Genomic DNA, 10,502 nt, shown 5'->3' on the forward strand with positions numbered 1-10,502 from the left:
TTCCTTGACTGTCAGTTATGGGCCGAGCCCTTATTAGACCGTGATTACCTGCTTTTCTTTCTTTTTTTTTTTTTTTTTTTTAAGATTTTATTTATTTATTTTAGAGACAGAGCACAAGAGGGGGGAAGCGGGAGAGGGAGAAGCAGACTCCCTGCTTAGCAGGGAGCCCGCTGAGGGACTCGATCCCAGGACTCCAGGATCATGACCTGAGCGAAGGCAGTTGCTTAACCACCTGAGCCACCCAGGCGCCCCACCTGCTTTTCTTTCTTAAAGTATTTACTATGAGGCAACCTCTTTCACAATCATGTTGCCAAGTTGTGAGAAGTACAAGACACCTGTGTAAGTGATTCAGTTGACAGCCCCAGCTAGGCTCAGTCCCCAAGCATCATCCATCAGCCCCGTGAGTAAGTCATCTTAGAAGTGAATTCTCAAGCTCCAACAGAGCTATTCTAACTGGCACCATGTCTGCTCAACTCCTGCCCAAATGATTAAACTGTAAAAATATTTTTAAAAGTTAGTGTTTTAAACCACAAGTTTCATTTTTGTTATAATGGACCCTTAAGTACTTTAAAACAATTTTTCTGTTTTTTTTGTATTTCATTAAATATAGTTGACACAAAACTAAAAATTATCCGTAAGAAACTGATGTAAATCTTAGTTATAGAATCTTTTCCTTTCTACTCGTTCACCTACCTTTTTTTCTGCCTAAAATATGTATTAAATGATACAAGTATTATCCTTTGCTTTTCTTTTCTAACGTCTGTTTGCTTCCTTATTTATTGTTATGACAATTTTATTTTAATTCCTTCTAAATTATGGGGAAAATAATAAATCACCTTAATATTCAATTTTAGATTTTATAACATATAAAAATAGTATTGTGAAACCACATACTAAATTTTAATAGTAGTTCAGTTTTGTACTCTCAAAATTTTCATACCAACAAATGAATAGTTGTGGTTTTTTTTTTTTAAGATTTTATTTATTTATTTGAGAGAGAGAGAGAGAGAGAGAGAGAGCAAGTGAGCACAGAGAGGGAGAAGCAGACTCCGCAATGAGCAGAGAGCCTGAAGTGGGGCTCTACCCCAGGACCCTGAGATCGTGACTTGAGCTGAACGCAGACGCTTAACCTACTGAACCACCCAGGTGCCCCTAAATAGTTGTTTTGATCAGTGGTTCATTACATAGTAATCTCTAATTAGGTTCTTATAATACTTAGTTTTGCCTTTTAATGAAGAAGGAATATTATTACTTTGTGATTTATATAATAGTAAAAGTAGTTGTACACTTAAACTAAGAATTCAGCCATATTCTGCTGAGAATTTAAACACAGTAGATGACACAAAATGCCTTATAAATATCCGATTTAAATGGGAAACTAATAAAAAGGATTTTAAAATGTTTTCAAATATCTCCTTTTCAATGTGCTAGTTGAGAAAGCCGGTTTTTATTTGGCATGTTTTTAGATCAGTTAGTGTTCTTGCTTTTTATATTGGTTCCTCCTTTGTAGATCAAAGCAGTAGAATAATATATTGGCCAAATTAGGGCAATATTCTTGATTTTCATCTGAGAGAAAATTATTGTAAAATATTGGTTTCAGTTAGAATGATATTATCTAACATCTGCTGGAAATGCATTATAATGTCTATGTAGATCATCCATACTTAAAGTTACTTAAAATATATAAGAAAAACAATTTCAAAATAATTAGGATATTTATTATTATTATTATTATTTTAAAGATTTTATTTTATTTATTTGAGAGAGAGAGAATGAGAGACAGAGAGCATGAGAGGGAGGAGGGTCAGAGGGAGAAGCAGACTCCCTGCCGAGCAGGGAGCCCGATGTGGGACTCGATCCTGGGACTCCAGGATCATGACCTGAGCCGAAGGCAGTCGCTTAACCAACTGAGCCACCCAGGCGCCCAGATATTTATTATTTTTAATATGCAAAAAACCTTAGCAGGAGCACCTTTATATAGTTTACTACCTATATAACAATGTGAAGTAGGCTTTGGGAGAGGTATGGGATAAAAAATCAGATTTTCAGAGCCAAGTTAAGATGTAGAATGTGCTTTTATTCTAAACAATGACTAATAAGCAGCAAAAGGAGAGGATATTTGAGTTGAGTTTAACTGAGGCAAACATTACTTGATAAAAGAATCATAACTATAAGGAATTCACCAGATGAAGAAAACAGGGCAAGGTTTTGATGTGAAAAGGGGATTCTGATTGTCTAATGATAAATCTAGAAAATAATATAATAAAATATAAAGACTCAGACTCATGAGGTGATGATTCTTAGTTATCAAATAAAATAGGTGATCAAGTAATAAGTATTTGGTTACATTTTTAAACCTACACTTAAACTCAGCTAACATAAGGGCTGCACTTGCAAGTAGGAATCATGTTATCTTAGTTTTAGGGGGAAAATGTGCAGATTCAGAGATTTAAGTAATAACCTATTAGATATTATATAAAATGCAGTTACATGTGACATGTTTTTGCTTAATATGAAGCACTTATAATAATTAGTGCTACACATAAATTAGTAAGTTATTTCCCAATCACTAGTTTAAAACTTTGTTAGTCAAATATCATTTCTGTGCATTTCACATCATCTTGTACACCAGAATCCATGATTTCAAGCCACTGTCAAGCATTAAAAACAACAATAAAAACATTGAACTTTAAAATTTAATCTCATTTTTAATTAAAGACTTTCCCTCCTTTATTTATTATCAGCGCTGTCAGAAATTATGAGGGGAGATGGAATGTAATTGTCTCTCTTTCCTCCAGGAGGCTCTCTTCTCTAGTGTGTTGGAAGCCAAAGGAGAGAAGATAAGCATCCCTTGGTAAACAGATATACTCCTTATGGCAGTATCTGGCTTAGAGGTAAGGTTGACTGCCTGGTCTCTATCATGTGCTTGGTATATAGGAGATGCCCAATAGCCAATGACTTTAAATACCCGAAAGTGTAAAATTTCCAGAGGATTGTGGAGAGGACCTTCCTGATGCAAACTTTTAATGAGGGATATCTGCTTACATTCGGTGTCTTTTTGTCCTTCCTCTCCTCTCTTAGCTACACTTGCAGAAGCACACCTCAGAGTTTTCCTGGGTAGTTGTTGTTTTTTTTTTTGGGGGGGGGTAGAGGGGCGACGGGGAACATCTAAGACAGGTCAAACACCATTGAATTCAATGGCCTCCCTAGGAAATTTGCTCATCCTTCACAAATCAAATAGTGACAACACATTATTCCCCACTCTGAAATATTTACCTTCCCTAACCTCTCTCCTCAGTTTGCTCTCTCTCTCTTTGCTCAAATAAGCATTGGCATCAGTTTAACTTATCCTTTACATAAGCAGTCCTCAAACCTGAGGATTTTATATCAGGCTCTCCTTTGGTCAGGCACCTCGGTATCTAATGAATAATTTTCTTTGAGCCTCTTCACTTTTCCTCAAATTTTTATCTATTTTTTTTTTTCTATTTTCTGCTTTTTAGTTGGGTGTGAGTAAATAGGGGAGTTGAATTGATGGTTGGGAGATCTGATTACCAATTGTTTTCAAGTTCCTTTAGAAAATGTTTAGAGTCCTAATAGTCAATATTGGAGCATCTAGAGGAGTGTAAAATGATTCTCATTTTATATTCTTTTTTTTAAATATTGTATTTATTTATTTATTTATTTGAGAGAGAAAGAGAGAGTACATGAGTGTGCATAATCAAGTAGTGGCAAAGGGAAAGGAAGAGGGGAAAGAATCCCAAGCAGACTCCACCCCGAGCATGGAGCCCAATGTGGGGCTCAATCTCACTACCCTGAAATCATGACCTGAGCTGAAACCAAGAGTCCAATGCTTAACCACCTGAGGCACCCAAGTGCCACTCATTTTATATTATAATTATATAGTCAAGAATACTCAATTTCCACAACATTGATTCCATGCTTTAAGTCCACATTTATTGATTGGTTTGTGTAGTTCAAGAGTAATAAAATCATTCTTTCCTTCAGAAAGCCTAGGTTCCAGAGGTATAAACTCAGCCATTACCACCATAATAAAAAACAAATAGAAATTGATTTTTAATTTGATTACATGTTATAAATATAATAAAATTGATGTGATAGAGAACAGTGATTGTGATAGAACACTAGGTAGGGATATCTGGAAAAGCCTTTTGAAGGAAATGTCTGAGTTGAGACCAAAGATACAGGGAAACTTGTCAAACAAATATAAGGAGATAAAACCTTACTGCAAATGTTTATAAAAGAAGAACTGTTAATATGTTTCAGGAAAGAAAAGAAGAACCAGAAGGATCTTGAGGCTAGAACTTATGGCTTAAGGTACAAGCAAGAGAATGGATTGAGAAGAGGTCAGATAGGGGGATAGAACCTAGTTGACCCTGATAAGGATTTCGGATTTTATTCTAAGTGCAAAGGAAAGTTACTAAAATATTTTAGATAGAGGTTTTGATTTATGTTTTGGACAACAGAATGGGTTTTAACAGATAAAGATCAAGGTAAGGAAGATTTTGGAAGAGAGATGTGATGACAATGGGAACTAGAAGAGTAAAATAGACAAAGAAGTAGATTAGAAATACACTTGCTAGGGGTACCTGAGTGGCTCAGTGGGTTATGTGTCCAACTCTTGATTTCAGTTCAGGTTGTGATCTCAGCTTCATGAGATTGAGCCCCACGTCGGGTTCTGTGCTTACTGCAGAGTTTGCCTAAGATTGTCTCTCTTTCTTCCTCTGCCCCTCCCCTTGCTCTCTCTCTCTCTCTCTCTCTCTCTCTCTCTCGCTATCTCTATCTCTAACTAAAATAAACAAACAAATAAATAAATCTTAAAAAAGAAATACACTTGCTAATGTACTAGAACACAAGAGGAATACATACATCTTTCTGTGAGTTTGGGTATAAGATTAAAAGAAAGAGAAGGAGCAAACATAAGTAAAATATTTGAGCCTCTGTGTATGGGGGGGTGCCATTTACATAGATAATGATGAGCCACTAAAGAAAAGATTCATGGATATATGGAGGAAAAAATGGTTTCATTGTGGATATATAACATTTGAAGTGTCCATGAAATATTCAAATGGAGAAACAGGACATAACTGCTCAACTGAAAAGACACTGCCAAAGAAATGCCATAAACACCAATAAGAAGATGAAGTTAGAATTTTAAATGAATTACTAATGGCTGATGAATTACTAATGGCTGGCATGGGAGTGTGATGTCACTAGAGACTTCAGACATTGAGTACTCCCACACTCTTACAGGCTCTTCCTCCAAAAACCTCATTAGGCACTTATAGGATGATTATGGGGAAATGCTGAGAAGCCACTTCCCTGAACTGGCTGAGAAAGAAGAGCAGCCACCACAGGAACTCCACCTACACACATCTTACCTATTGCCCATATGGAACAGAAGCCTACCATACAAGGGACTATAGTCGTCAAGGTTCTCCAGAGAAACAGAAGCAACATGACATATAAATTTATTATCAGAAATTGGCTCATGAAATTACAGAGGCTGAGAAGTGCCAAGGTTTGCAGGTTTGCAAACCCTCAAACTAGAAATCCAAGAGAGAGGATGATACTCTTCCAGACTAAGTTGAAGGCCTGGGAACAAGGAGAGATGATGGTTTCTGTTCCAGGCCAGAAGCTGGCAGGCTCAAGCCCAAGAAGATCCAGTGATTTAGTTCAAATTCAAAGGCAGAAAAAGACTCATGCCCCAGCTCAAACCATCAGGCAGGAGGAGTTTCCTCTTACTTGTGAAAAGGTCAGGTTTTTTGTTCTATTCAGGCCTTTAACTGGTTGGGTAAGTGCCACCCACATTAGGGAGAGCAATCTACTTTACTCATTCTGCCAATTCAGAAGTTTTCTCACTTGAAAACAACCTCATAGATATACCCAGAATACAGTTTAACCGAATATCTATCTAGGCACTCCATGGCCCAGTCAAAATGACACAAAATTAACCATCACAGGAAGGACAATATTCTTGCCTCAGAAGGCTAAGAATTAGAAGGCTAGGATGCCTGGGAGCATCAGTGGAAAACCTCTGCAGTTGGGAGAAGGAAACAAGGGAGAACAACAGCAAAATAGCTATTTCTGTTGGAGGACTGGAAATACACACTAATACAACCACTTTATTTGAAGGAATCGTGAAACACCTGTGAAGGACATACCTCCCAGTTACAGTTCACAGTGCCTGCCTAAGACAGAGACACAACCGTAACCTCAGAAAACACAAACACACCCACATACAAGCACACACACCACCACCAGCACCATAACACTCATAATAATTGAGTAAAAACAGGAATGCAGCTGTGATAGCTGCAAGATATTCTCTTTGGGGAAGCTGTGCAAAAAAAAAAAAAAAAAAAAAAAAAAGATCCAAGCTGAGAAAAGAGGCAAAAATAAAGTACCAGTATGTTTTTTTCTCCCCTCTCCTAGGTATTCCAGCATTTTATAAGGCAACACTGTAGACATATGGCAACTTCAGCACTTTCTGCCAAGCTAACATATTTCTTTTATTCATTATCTTTATATATGTAATATTAAAGATATTTTAAATATGAAAATGATTTTCAGCAAATAAATCACATTGCAACAGATATAAAATATAAAATTGTTCATCTATCTACGTAAAATATATTCAGTTAAAGAATGTTTCATCCTGGGGTGCCTGGGTGGCTCAGTTGTTAAACATCTGCCTTCGGCTCAGGTCATGATCCTAGGGTCCTGGGATTGAGCCCTAGATCGGGCCCTGGTCAGCAGGAAGCCTGCTTCCCCCTCTCCCACTCCCCCTGCTTGTGTTCCCTCTCTTACTGTGTCTCTCTCTGTCAGATAAATAAACAAAATCTTTAGAAAAAAAAAAGAATGTTTCATCCCACTGTGCTTTCTAGAACACTAAAAGTATATACATCTGATAGATACCCTATAATTTAAGTTTATGTTATAGTTGTTACTTGTGCATTTCTTCATGCTTACTTCTAAATTTTATTCTGACATTGAGAAAGGCTGCCCTTTGGAAAAACCTGCAAAAAAATGGATAAATAAGTCAGTGCAACCCACAGGAAAAAAAAAATAAGAAGAATTCTATACCCCTCTCAATTATTTTAAGATTATATTAGATTTTATAGGATTTATGTCTATCTACATCTAATTTCCTCAGGCTTCAAAATAGCTTACCTCAAAACTTCAACTAGTGACAAAAAATATTATGAAAGATTAATAGGTATATTTGATATAGTCAAGAAATGGGATTCTTTACTAAACTTTGTAATTATGTATAATACTATAAAACATGGTCTAATATAGGACATTTATCAATTAATATATAGACAATTATCAGTATAACAATATAATTTAAAGTCATTTTACACAATATATCAATAGCTAAATAATTCAATAACAGTGATTTGATCAATTTTTAACATATTTGCTTGAAATTATTAAAGGCAAATATTTTCTACTTTATAATATTTTACATGGTTATTTAATATGTGATTTAGTATATTTTTCAGTATGAAGACTCAAATACACCATATATGCATTTGTTCCTTGATTTTTGCATATTCTGAATTGGTGAAAGTCATATTTTGTTTGATGCTATGGCAGAGATGTGACCCATAGGAAAGTAAATCTATAGAGAAATATAAATCTCTGGTGGTTGTTTTTCCAAATTTGATTAATTATAGAGCTACTGGTTGAAGCACAAAGAGGGACTGAGGCAAATGCAATATAGTTTGCTTTCCACCTTTGATATTATAACATAAGTTTATCATAAGGGTAAAAGACACTGGGTAATTATAGTTGACAAATGTAACTGTCTACTCTTAGGAGAGGTAACTGTGAATCACATATTACTGTGAAAAGACTGGTTTTCTTCCTTTGAAATTCGAAGTCAGCTTCCAATTTAAAACTGTAGGCACAGGGTAAGTTTTCTTAACATAATATTGCATTTTTATAAATAAAATTACATTTATATAAGTTATAAATTTTATATTTATAAATAAGTAATAATCAAATTTTTCTCAGTTAATGCTAGTTTTAAAAATGTAAGTAATTTAATTTAGTAGAAAAGCTTTATCAGTACAAAACCTTTGGAACTTGGTTAGGCCTAGTTTTGCTTAGACATTAAAACATGTATTTTTTGGGGCGCCTGGGTGGCTCAGTTGGTTAAGCGACTGCCTTCAGCTCAGGTCATGATCCTGGAGTCCCTGGATCGAGTCCCGCATCGGGCTCCCTGCTTGGCAGGGAGTCTGCTTCTCCCTCTGACCCTCCCCTCTCTCATGTGTTCTCTCTCATTCTCTCTCTCTCAAATAAATAAATAAAATCTTTAAAAAAAAAAAAAACATGTATTTTTTTTTTAATGACATACTATTTTATTTTTGGCGATGGTCCAGACTAGCACTGTCTAGTAGAAGTTTCTGCCATTATGATAGATACAGAATATTTAAACATGCCTACAGCTATTAAAATACTGAACTTTAATTTATTTTTAATTAATTTATATTTAAGTATAAATAGCCACATGTGGCTGGTAAGTACTGTATTGGGCAGTGCCAATCCATAGTATAATTTGCATAGCTGGAGTGCTATTGAGTCTGGAACATGGTATATATCATGTTGTTTCCATTATATAACTTAAATCCATCAATCTTGGTAAATCTCTTAGATATCTTAATACAACATCTATTGAAGATTAATTAACAGAATACAAACTGGCAATAGATATTCCATCTAATTATGGGAAGACAATGTATTCTATTCCTCCATTCATCTTCAGTCTACCTCTGCATAGAGTAAAGACATAAGGAAGGAAAAATCATGGGGTGCCTGAGTGGCTCAGTCAGTTAAGGGTCTGCCTTCAGCTCAGATCATGATCTCAGGGTTCTGGGATAGAGCACCACGTCGGGAGGTGAGGCTCCCTACTACATGGGGTGTCTGCTTCTCCCTCTCCCTTTGCCCCTAATCATACGCTCTCTCTCTCTTTCAAATAAATAAACAAAATTAAAGAAAAAAAGGGAAAATCACTGTTAAAATCTTTCAGAAATATAAGATATGCTTAGACATGTAAATAACATAATAATATTATATATTTTTTCTCTATGTAAGTTATCCTATATTTCCCTCAAGTGTTTAGTCTACTAAAATGTGTATCCTAATTTTGGCACTTCTTAACCTGGAGATAAAATGTTGATTTTGAGTATTTTTGGTTTATTTTTATGTTTTAGCTTTTGTGAAGACAAATTTCATATTTTTGAGGGCATATATTTAAAAATACAATATATTAATTAAATAAAAATGCACAATTAATTCATCTTCATAAAAATGATGATATTTCAAACCATTTCCATTTTGCTAGCCATATGACAAAGATGAAGAGCTAAGGGACTGGAGTTAAGTGGTGAGCTGAAATACAGAAAACCATAAGAGTGTATGTTATAACATAACATAATAAAAAAAATGCCATTGATTCTCTAAAAAGAACTTTTATAAATGATGCTACACTGTTCTTTTCTAAACCTTCCATAAATCGATCTTAGATAAAGTTGACAACCAAAAACAGAGAACAATTGCCAATTTTCCCATTAGACAGCAATATTTTTTTTAATGAAATGCCATGCAGACAAATATCCATTACAATGAACATTATTTATTTTTTCTTTGTTACTATCTGAGCTAGAACTGTTCATGAAACAAAGTTTTAAAATTTTCTCAATTTTTTATTGTTCTGTAAATACTTAATTTCTTAATATTCTAGTCAAATTCACTTTTATTTTTTAATTTTATTTTTTTAAATATTTTATTTATTTATTTGAGAGAGAGAATGAGATAGAGAGCATGAGAGGGGGGAGGGTCAGAGAGAGAGGCAGACTCCCTGCTGAGCAGGGAGCCCGACGTGGGACTCGATCCCGGGACTCCAGGATCATGACCTGAGCCGATGGCAGTTGCTTAACCAACTGAGCCACCCAGGCGCCCTCAAATTCACTTTTAGAATTATACCATTGCCATCTTATATGTGAATAATATGAACTCTGAAACTAAGTAATATTTTTGTTTTTAATTTTTCATATATTATGAAAAAGCATAAATAATGTCTTTCTTTAGATCTAATTAAGAAATTTGGAGATAATTATTTTGTCCAACTCCAATAGAGATAGAACAGCTCTCTGAACACTTAACCCAAATTGCTACGTATCAGCAGTATCCCTTGAAGAGTTCACCTGAAAAAAAATCAATAGACCTTCAGTGTACTAGTTTACTGTCTTCTCTGACTTAGAGAAGCAGAGAAAAGTACAAGAGAATCACTACAAAGAAAATGATTATGTCCCAGGCCTGTCTCAGCAAGACGTAGAAGAGGCAAAATTTTTTACCTTGCCGATTACAGAGTACCTAAACACATGTATGTAAAAAGTATATTTAACCGTATTTATACAAATAAATGTTCAAACAAGAAGAAAATAAATCGATTGTCAAACACTTGGCATTCCTAA

This window comes from Mirounga leonina, unplaced genomic scaffold, assembly GCF_011800145.1.
Source record: "Mirounga leonina isolate KUSES-001 unplaced genomic scaffold, KU_Mleo_1.0 Mir_176, whole genome shotgun sequence".
Lineage (NCBI taxonomy): Eukaryota > Metazoa > Chordata > Mammalia > Carnivora > Phocidae > Mirounga > Mirounga leonina.